The sequence below is a fragment of the Pinus tabuliformis genome, chromosome 3_1 (assembly GCF_031772625.1).
Source record: "Pinus tabuliformis cultivar Carrire ecotype Pingquan chromosome 3_1, CPIR1, whole genome shotgun sequence".
Classification (NCBI taxonomy): Eukaryota; Viridiplantae; Streptophyta; class Pinopsida; order Pinales; family Pinaceae; genus Pinus; species Pinus tabuliformis.
In genome coordinates, this window is record NC_142301.1 from 457,098,214 (window position 1) to 457,107,056 (window position 8,843).

An 8,843-nucleotide genomic window follows, 5' to 3' on the forward strand; every position below is an offset into this window, starting at 1 on the left:
AGTACCTTGAGGGTCATTATCATTATCGGTGATTCCTCTGGCGCTTGTTAACGGTTTACATCATTGACCGGTAATCAAGCGATGTCTTTCCATGTTCGACTTCAGAACATTTCTCACATGGGTCGACTTGTACTTAGAGTGAAGATCGAACGAGTTTGAAGACCCCGGATCTAGTTTCATCCATCCGGGCTGCGATATATATTCAGGAAAGATAAAGACATTGACATGTACATCATTGCAGCAGATAATCATCCTACTCAAAGGATGATAATTTCATCAAAATTATCAGTCTACCACCAGACGATTGTCTGTTCTATGTACAGAAAAATGAATTTATAAAGCTGAGCATGGGAATGCCCGCCTCAGCTAGATCATGAAAGCAGTATGAAAAATAATGTATTGTATTGTATCTTATTACAGGTCTCCTCCCAGCATTGGATGAACTTCAGATCCCCCTGATAAAGCATTTCACCCGATAAACGGCCTCATACTTTAGGGGGCAACTGTTATAGACATTTTTGTGCCTTACAGCATTGAGCATGAAATGTCCATAATCTAAGGGATCTAAAGTCCCTAAACATGTTGTTCCTACCCCTAGAGGAACAAGGCTAACAAACCACAGCAATTCACAAAAGTTCTCCACCAGAAACTGCTCAAAAACAAGTCAATTCAGGATCATTTCAGTGGCTCCACTAGCTGTTTGCGCTGAATGTCAAAGCCAACACTGGCTACCTGCGCTGAGCGAGAGTGGACATGTGGCAAGCTCATTTCTCAAGGTGTCAAAACCCAGGAAGCTTCCAAAATGACACTTGCCTCAGTGAATTCGACTGGTGATGAGTAAGAGGTTCCTAATCTCCAAGTGGAAGCAAGAACCTCCAAGTGGAATCAAGAACTGACAGAGGGAGAGGACACTAGTCAGATCTCAAGCTGACTCATCCTCTCTCCAAACATCTATATATGGATCTCTCCTCCATGAGATCTAGAGGCTGGAATTTTGTTATTGCAAAGAATTGTTGTTGGTTTGAGATTGGAATCATTGGGTGCTTAATGCTTTGAAGGGGGTGAAGATAGGAATTCCATTTGCTGGGAAGGAGATGCTGGATTGGAGCCCTCTGGGTTGTATCTCTTCCTGAACCTTGTTATTCATCAATAAAGCTATCTTGGTTTCTCCTATATGCTGATGTATTTTTGATGTATGAATGCATTAGTGTATTTAGTTTATTTCTAATCCTAAACTAGTTATGAATGTGAATATCTGTCTTCGTGTAGTGTTCTTCTCTTGTCGCAAGTAGCTGTTCTCTTGTGATCTTACAGGAACCCGTTGAAGCTGGACAAGCAAGAAGGCAAGTAGTTGTTCTCTTGTGATCTTGCATGAACCTGTTGAAGCTGGGCGAGTGAGAAGGCAAGTAGCTGTGAACTCCCAAAGAGAAGAGAGACCGGATCGAGGGACAAACAGAAGACACAGGTAAGTCTATTTATCTCTCTTCTTTCACATTTCATAAAGGAAGAAACCAGAATAGTTGTCCTTGTTTGTTGCTAAGGCACTGTCACACCTTAGGTGGATAGGATCGTCCTGCATAGGCATTTTTCCCCACAACAGATGTGCAAAGGATTCTGCAATTCCCAATAGTGACCTCCAAGACGTTTATATTAAAAACACCTTGTCCTTCCCCCCTTGGCACTAAAATATCCTTGTTGGCTGTGCTACTTTCAACATCCACCCAGTTACGACTCTCACAAGGTTGGAAGAACCACAATACCTTCATTTTCTTCTTCTTCTCTTTACGATCATCCCATATTTTGATAGTTTTCCCAATGTAGGGATCTGGCTCACCATCCTTGTGAATATAAACAAATTCATATCATGAATACTCTACACCTTCATAAGTGAATTAATCATAAAATTATATCTCCTTTCGTTTAGCTCCGGCTCCACATTTCACCTACAACGAAATTCAGAGTCGTCTGTTTCAGGTCCTTTCTTGTGACTTGTGCTCTTTGATCCTTCTTTAGGAGGAGCCATATTTTTTTAGCTGGATTTCCAATTTCATCATGATTTGATGTATTAACAACTCGTTTATGTTAAGAGAATTCAAATTTTTTTGTGGTAGGTCCCGAGCTTTAGAAAATTTGATTCACAGAGACACTCTCGCGTATATCCCGATCTCTGTCAGAAGACGCTTTCTTCCACAGATGGTGTTCGTCCTGCATAGAAGACTATTCCTTCCATCGGCTAGGTCCTTCCTTGATTTCACATTTCACTCAAGTGTTGTACAGAGAATATCTGTTCCACAGAGAGATTCCTGATTCACACAACGTATGTTCTCCTATTTCAGAATACTCCTCAGGCTTCTGATTTATTGTCGCTAGCGCTTGGATAGAAGCGGTGGGTTTACACATTGTTCCATGAGAGATTTGGCCCAGAAGTTTGATCAAGTGCCACCGAATTTCTGGTATCCTCCTTGTTGTTCCCTTTTGAAGCCCATATCATGAGTGATAGCCACAAAGGGTATCACTATCTTTCAAATGGTACGTATGTGCCAAAAACCAAAAACAAGGTAACCAGAAAATTTCGCTTTTTTTCCAACAAATGGTCATATGCGAGACACGATTCAGATCATAAAATTTTTTGTTGTTTCTTCAAGATACACCTATGCTATAAAAAGGGACAACGAGATTAAAAATTCGTTGTTTTTCCCATATGGTGCTCCTATTTTCTCCAGAAAATAGGATGAAGATGTCCTTCATTTTCTCCTTTTTGTCACCTCACAAGCAAGTGCACCCCTGAGGTTGGTCTTCACTCTATTTCACATCGCAATAATTATCCACCATTTTCACCTTATAAAACAAATGATGAAAAAACCGTAGAAATGGCTGCAACAACTTCAGTTACAGGGCGGATCATGACACCAGAGCTCTGGCATAGAAACCCTTGCCCATATCATTCATTTTTAGTGCCATAAAACAAATGATGGAGAAACAGTTTAATTTTTCACAGTACCTGAACAAGATCTACACGTGAATAAAGTGTGTCCAAGCACTGATCTGCCATTTCTCCACCTGCATCGCCTTGCTCATGTGGACTGGGTTTAAATGGGATGCATTCCTCCTCAAAAAATTATCAAACACAAAAAGCTTATCTTAAATTTATTAATAATAATAATAATAATAATTTTTAATGTATCCACTTGGGAGCTTCTGAAACAGTGGAATTTTCCAAGCTTCTGGAGGCATTGTTGCTCAAATAGTGGTTACAATTGGCATACCTATAGAACCCACCTCAGGATTAAACCCATATTGATAAAATTTAGCCTCACAAAAGTCTTCTGGATTTTGGATTTCATAAGGGCCAATTATAAATTCTCCATTTCCTTTGGAAAATCCAGCCAATGAAGATCCTTGTATGTATACATAGGTTCCATCAAGGCATCGAATAGAATCTTAGAGGCTTTGGGCCATGTATGTGAATTCATTAAATTTGTTCCAATGTCAGAGGACTTGAAATAAAGGTGAAGCTGCAAGTCATTTTTTAGAGCTGCATTGATATCATCTATTGGGTGTTTCTCATTACCTCCAACCCATAGTGCTAAGTTTGCATGGTTTCAGAAAAGCTTGACTGTGTCCCTTGCACATATAAGAAAAATTCCATGATCTAATAGCCCATTTGGGTTTGAAACAGGGATACCACTCCCATCAACATCTCCAGTAATCCAGAACTCTTGCCAGACCAACAAGCCATATAAATCAAAATAGTGATAGAATTCTAGCTGCTATGCTAATCCCCCACTCCAACAACGAATCATATTAAAATTCATATCATCATGGAACTTGATAACTTCTTTTTAATGCTTTTCTGAAAGACGTAACAAACCATCAGACATTATCCAATCTCTTCTACGAATGAAAACAGGTTCCCCATTCAATAATATTCCACCAGTTGCAAGATCTATGTAACTCTCAATTTTACGAAATCCAAATGGATGGCTCCAAGAATCTGACTCTCCATAATCTCTTACATCCACAGTGATATCCACTTTGTATAGTGTTTGTTTTCCCATGCCATTTGGCCACCATAAACTTGGTATTGATAACTACTTTGTCTCCATTTTCTCAATCAAACACACCCAATACTCCAGTTCAAGAGCCACTTGCAACCTTAGGGTGCATTCTGCAGCTAACAGACTGACATTGGTAAATTATGCTGTCGAATGCAAGTATAACCTCTTTAAATCATCAAAAAATGATGAAACTAGATGTGGATCAAAAATTTTCACTCACCCCAAAAATGTCAGTTTGTAGTACTGTTACCGCGCTTTTTCTCATTCTAATTTTCATATTTCAACCAGTGGCGCTTAAATATGAATATATTTATTCTCTAAAAATTAATTTAAATTGTGAAATCAATGGAATATATAAATTATATAAAATTGTAATTTAAAATCTGCATTATATAACAATATTTTATATGTACATTAGAGTCATAAAGGTGGGTGGGGAATTTGGATCTTAAAGACATTATAATAGTTAAAGTTGGGAATATTTTTAGTGGCTTAGATCCCTCTTAACTCAAGATCTACCATGTGTTAAAAATAATCAAATTCCTTGAGGTGCAAATTTCGTTTAGAGTGAAAAGAGATTTGAACCCTCTAGATACTTGATGGATCCAGAGTTAAAATGGATCTAGGCTAGTTTAATATATATATATATATATATATATATATATATATATATATATATATATATATATATATATATATATATATATATATATATATATATATATATATATATATATATATATATATATGTTGTTGTAGTGTTTTTTTCTTAAAGATGTACGAAAATAACCCACTTAAGATTGTGGATGTCAAACAATCTCAATAATATAAATGACTTTGATCTACAACAATTGATAGAAACACAATCTGCCAAAGTTATGATCTATGCCGCAATCATGGTTAAACAACAAAAGGAAATTGTAATAACTCCAATCATCCAACAGAAACCACATATATAAAGAATAGTTTTTATTATAACACCTGTGAAGGGAACAAATAGATGTTACCAGTCCCCCTCTATAGGATGGGTTCTTGGCTATCCTCAAATGTCTTCAGCTTGTGTAGAGTCTCTCTCCTCTATGATGTGTAAACGCAACAAAAATATGTATGCGATAATGAAAATAACCAGAGTTACAATAGTGACTGCAACAATGAAAATAATCAAAAGTGAATAATAAATGGAAAACCCTTCTATTTATAACAAAATATTGAGATTTTTTCCCCTTGGAAAAATCGTAATTTCCATTAAGTAAGAAAATTACATGTTGTATATACATGATGCATATGTTGTAAGAGAGTCATTGCCTGTCAAAAAAATATAAGTTCTCCAGTACATATCAAAATTTGGTTTCTTATGTCCATGCAGGGAGGCACCATTCTCAGTTGATTTCAACATAAAGTTATATCAAAAAATACTCTAGACATGTAGAGTACAACATTGCTCTTGATTTTGAAAACAATATGTATATTTAGAGATGGAAGCTAATAAGAAAAAAAAACATATAGCCAGGCTCCCTATGAGCCTGCTATACAACTATGTCCATAACGGTCCAATGATAGAATTGATAATGGGCTCCTTCCCTATGTTCTTGAATCATCCAAGTGTTGAGAGGCCTATTTGCAGCTTCTTTGGTTAATCGATCAGCAGCTGCATTCCGTTCCCTGTAAATATGATGGCATGCAAATGAGTCAAATAATGAAATAAGTTGGAGTGCCTCATCCAGGATATGTCTCAATGTATATATAGAACATCTTATTGTTTTGTTTAACGAGTCACAGACAAATTTTGAGTCCCCAAAGAGTTGTAGATCTCTATAGCGATTTTCCAATGCAAATTGAATGAGGAATTTAGCAGTGGATAGTTCGGCGAAGTTATTCGTGCCCCATCCTAATCCCATTTGAATTTTGTAAAAATGGGAATCAATGAGATACAGTATGGCACCTCTACCACACCCGCCCTCCTGTGCGGAACTGTCAAAAAAGGCCCAAGGCATCGAATGATTAATGGTTTCAAGGACAATGGATTGTGGTCAAGAGATTTCATCATCATCAGGGATGATAGAGTAATCAGACAGTATTCAGGCAGCAATGGAAGGCCAATGCGGTGCATCGTTCTGGAAGATGAGATTGTTGTGAGCGATCTAAAGGGCCAAACTAATGAGGAGCGAGAGATTCTGAAGCTTTGTTGGAAAAACGCTTGACCACCATGTGGACCAAGCGTCCTTGATAGTAATACCCTACTACTTGATCTAAGATGTAACCGTTGATAAGATCGATTGCCAGAGTTCTTGTGCAGCCAAGAAATCGATGAAAAGGTGGGTAACAATTTCATTGCTGCATTTGCAAAGGAAGCACCAAAATGGGCCGTGCTGTGCTCATTTGAGAAAGTTATCCCCTGTGAGAATTTTATTTTTAAGTATGGTCCACATGAGGAGCCTCTTCCCACGGGGCGCTTTGAGCTTCCACAAGTGCTTCCACCAGGACTCGATGGCTTGTGGTCAATGAGCTTCGGCTAACACAAGGTAGCCTTGCTTAGGTGTGTATTCCCCTACTTTCGAGAGCGCCCAAATTACCTCATCTTCACCTTTTCCTAATCGAATGTGTGCTTCAGTAAGAACCTTGATATAAGCATTCCATTGCTGTGTCCACTATTGAGGGATGTTCATGGGCCGATTTCCATGCTTTTTGAAATAATGTGGAGTGCTCGGGGTCCGCGATGTGGCCAATATGGGTGATGTTCGTTGCGCTGAGATAGTTATTGAGCTCAAATGGCAACCTGTGGGCATTCCCATAGCCAATCCATGGGTCCTGTCCAATCCTCACAGCCATTCCAGATGGAATTTTCCAAGTAATGCCGGCTTTGATGATGTCGAGAGATTTAATTACAGCCTTCCATATGATCGATATCCTGAAGGAGTATCTTTGTGGCTGTCTTAGCTAGTCCATCAAATTAAGAGGGGTAATGTATTTTGAGACAGCCACCCTTGTCCATAGGCTGTTTGATGTAATGAGTTGCCATCCAAGTTTAGCTGTCAGAGCTGAGGAGAAATCCTCCAACTTCTTAATGCCCCATCCACCCCATTTCTTTGGCAGATTGAGTGCTTCCCACTTGACCCATGCAAATATTCTGCCTGTCTGTTTGCCCTTCCAAAGGAATCTGCAGCATAAGGCCTGTATCCTGGAGAGTATGCCCCTAGGAATCCATGCCAATGACATCCAATAGACCGGAGTAGCCTCTAGGACAACCTTAATGAGAATGAGTCTCCCTGCCCTGGATAGGTATTTGTAATACCAAATGTTGAGTCTTTTCTCCATCTTGGCAATAAGCCAAGTCCAGTCTAAAATTTTGTATCCCAGAGGCTTCAACTTGTATCCCAAATATCTAAGGCCATCTTCCAATCTCAGAAGGGTGAACTGGAATCTTTGTAGTGCAAAATGAATCTCATATTGGGAACATCCAGCTGCTAACAAGGTAGAATTGTTGCAGTTTACAGTCATGCCGGTAGCCGTTTGGAACAAAGAGAAAGTATTCTTCATGTTGGTCAAGTCCCCAATACCTCCATTGAGAAATATCAAGACATCATCCACAAATAAAAAAATGAGTCAGGATGCATCCTTCTGTGATTTTTATACCATGCAATCCGCCCCTTCTGAACTCTTCTTTAACAAGCCTACTGAGCCCTTCCATGATAAGGAGAAAGAGTAGTGTAGATAGGGGGCAACCCTAATGGAGACCTCTTTCAGAATGAAAAAATGGTGAATCCACCCTATTTACCATGACACTAAATGATATGTTAGTGATGCAGCTCATAATCCATTTAATAAAATCATATGGAAACCTAAGGTGGGTTAGAAGCATTCTTATATAAAACCAGATAGCTCTGTCAAAAGCCTTAGAGAGATCAACCTTTACAATCATACCTCTCATTTTCTTGAAATGCAATGAGTGCAATACCTCTTGAACTATTCCCACTGCCTCATGGATCTGTCAATCTTGTAGAAAGGTGAATTTCTCCTGAGATCTGTGGGTGGATAGAATGGGTCGCAATTGATTGGCTATGATTTTAGCCATGATATTATAGATGCAGTTACATAATGAAATAGGTCTATAGTCGTCAAAGGTGGTCAGATTTTCATACTTTGGAATGAGTGTGATGAATCTAGAATTGAAAGGTTCATACATATTGCCATTGATTCTAGATTCTTCAATAACCTTCAGGAGGTTTGCACCAAGAGTCTCAAAAAAAGCTAGATAGAACTCAACCAACCATCTGTCAGGCCTTGGGCTCTTGCCTCTCTTCAACCATTTGAGAGTGGATTCTAATTCTCCTAGAGTGACTTCCTTGGTTAGCTCCCTGCCATCCTCCTGTTCCACAAATCGTGGGAAAAGCTGAGCCACTTGTATGATTTCAACAAGGTTGACATTAGGGGGAGCCCTGTAAATTTGCTTGAAATGAAAGGATGCCATTGATGCCAGTTGAGGGGACAGTGTTTACAGTGAGTCCTTGCTCATTCAAGAGATACCATATGGTATTAATAGCTTTCCGTCCATTTGAAAATTTATGATAGAATTTTGTATTATCATCTCCCTCAAGCATCTAGATCGCCCTACTTCTCATCCTCCATGATTCTTCACAGTCCTTTAGAGTTTTGCCTCTAGTGGCATATAAGGATGTGAGTCTATCCTTATGTTCATTTGAGCTATAAACCCCTCCCAAGTTATTTTCAAAATCAGAAATTTATGTTTATGCATCCCTTAGGGTTTGATCATCCTGTTCTCTCTTG

General features: G+C 38.7%; 1 pseudogene; it reads right to left on the reverse strand.

The window, feature by feature from the left end:
- Positions 1-3,150: 3,150 nt before the first annotated feature.
- On the reverse strand, positions 3,151-6,887 carry LOC149187716 (mannosylglycoprotein endo-beta-mannosidase pseudogene; annotated as a pseudogene).
- Between the last annotated feature and the right edge of the window lie 1,956 nt (positions 6,888-8,843).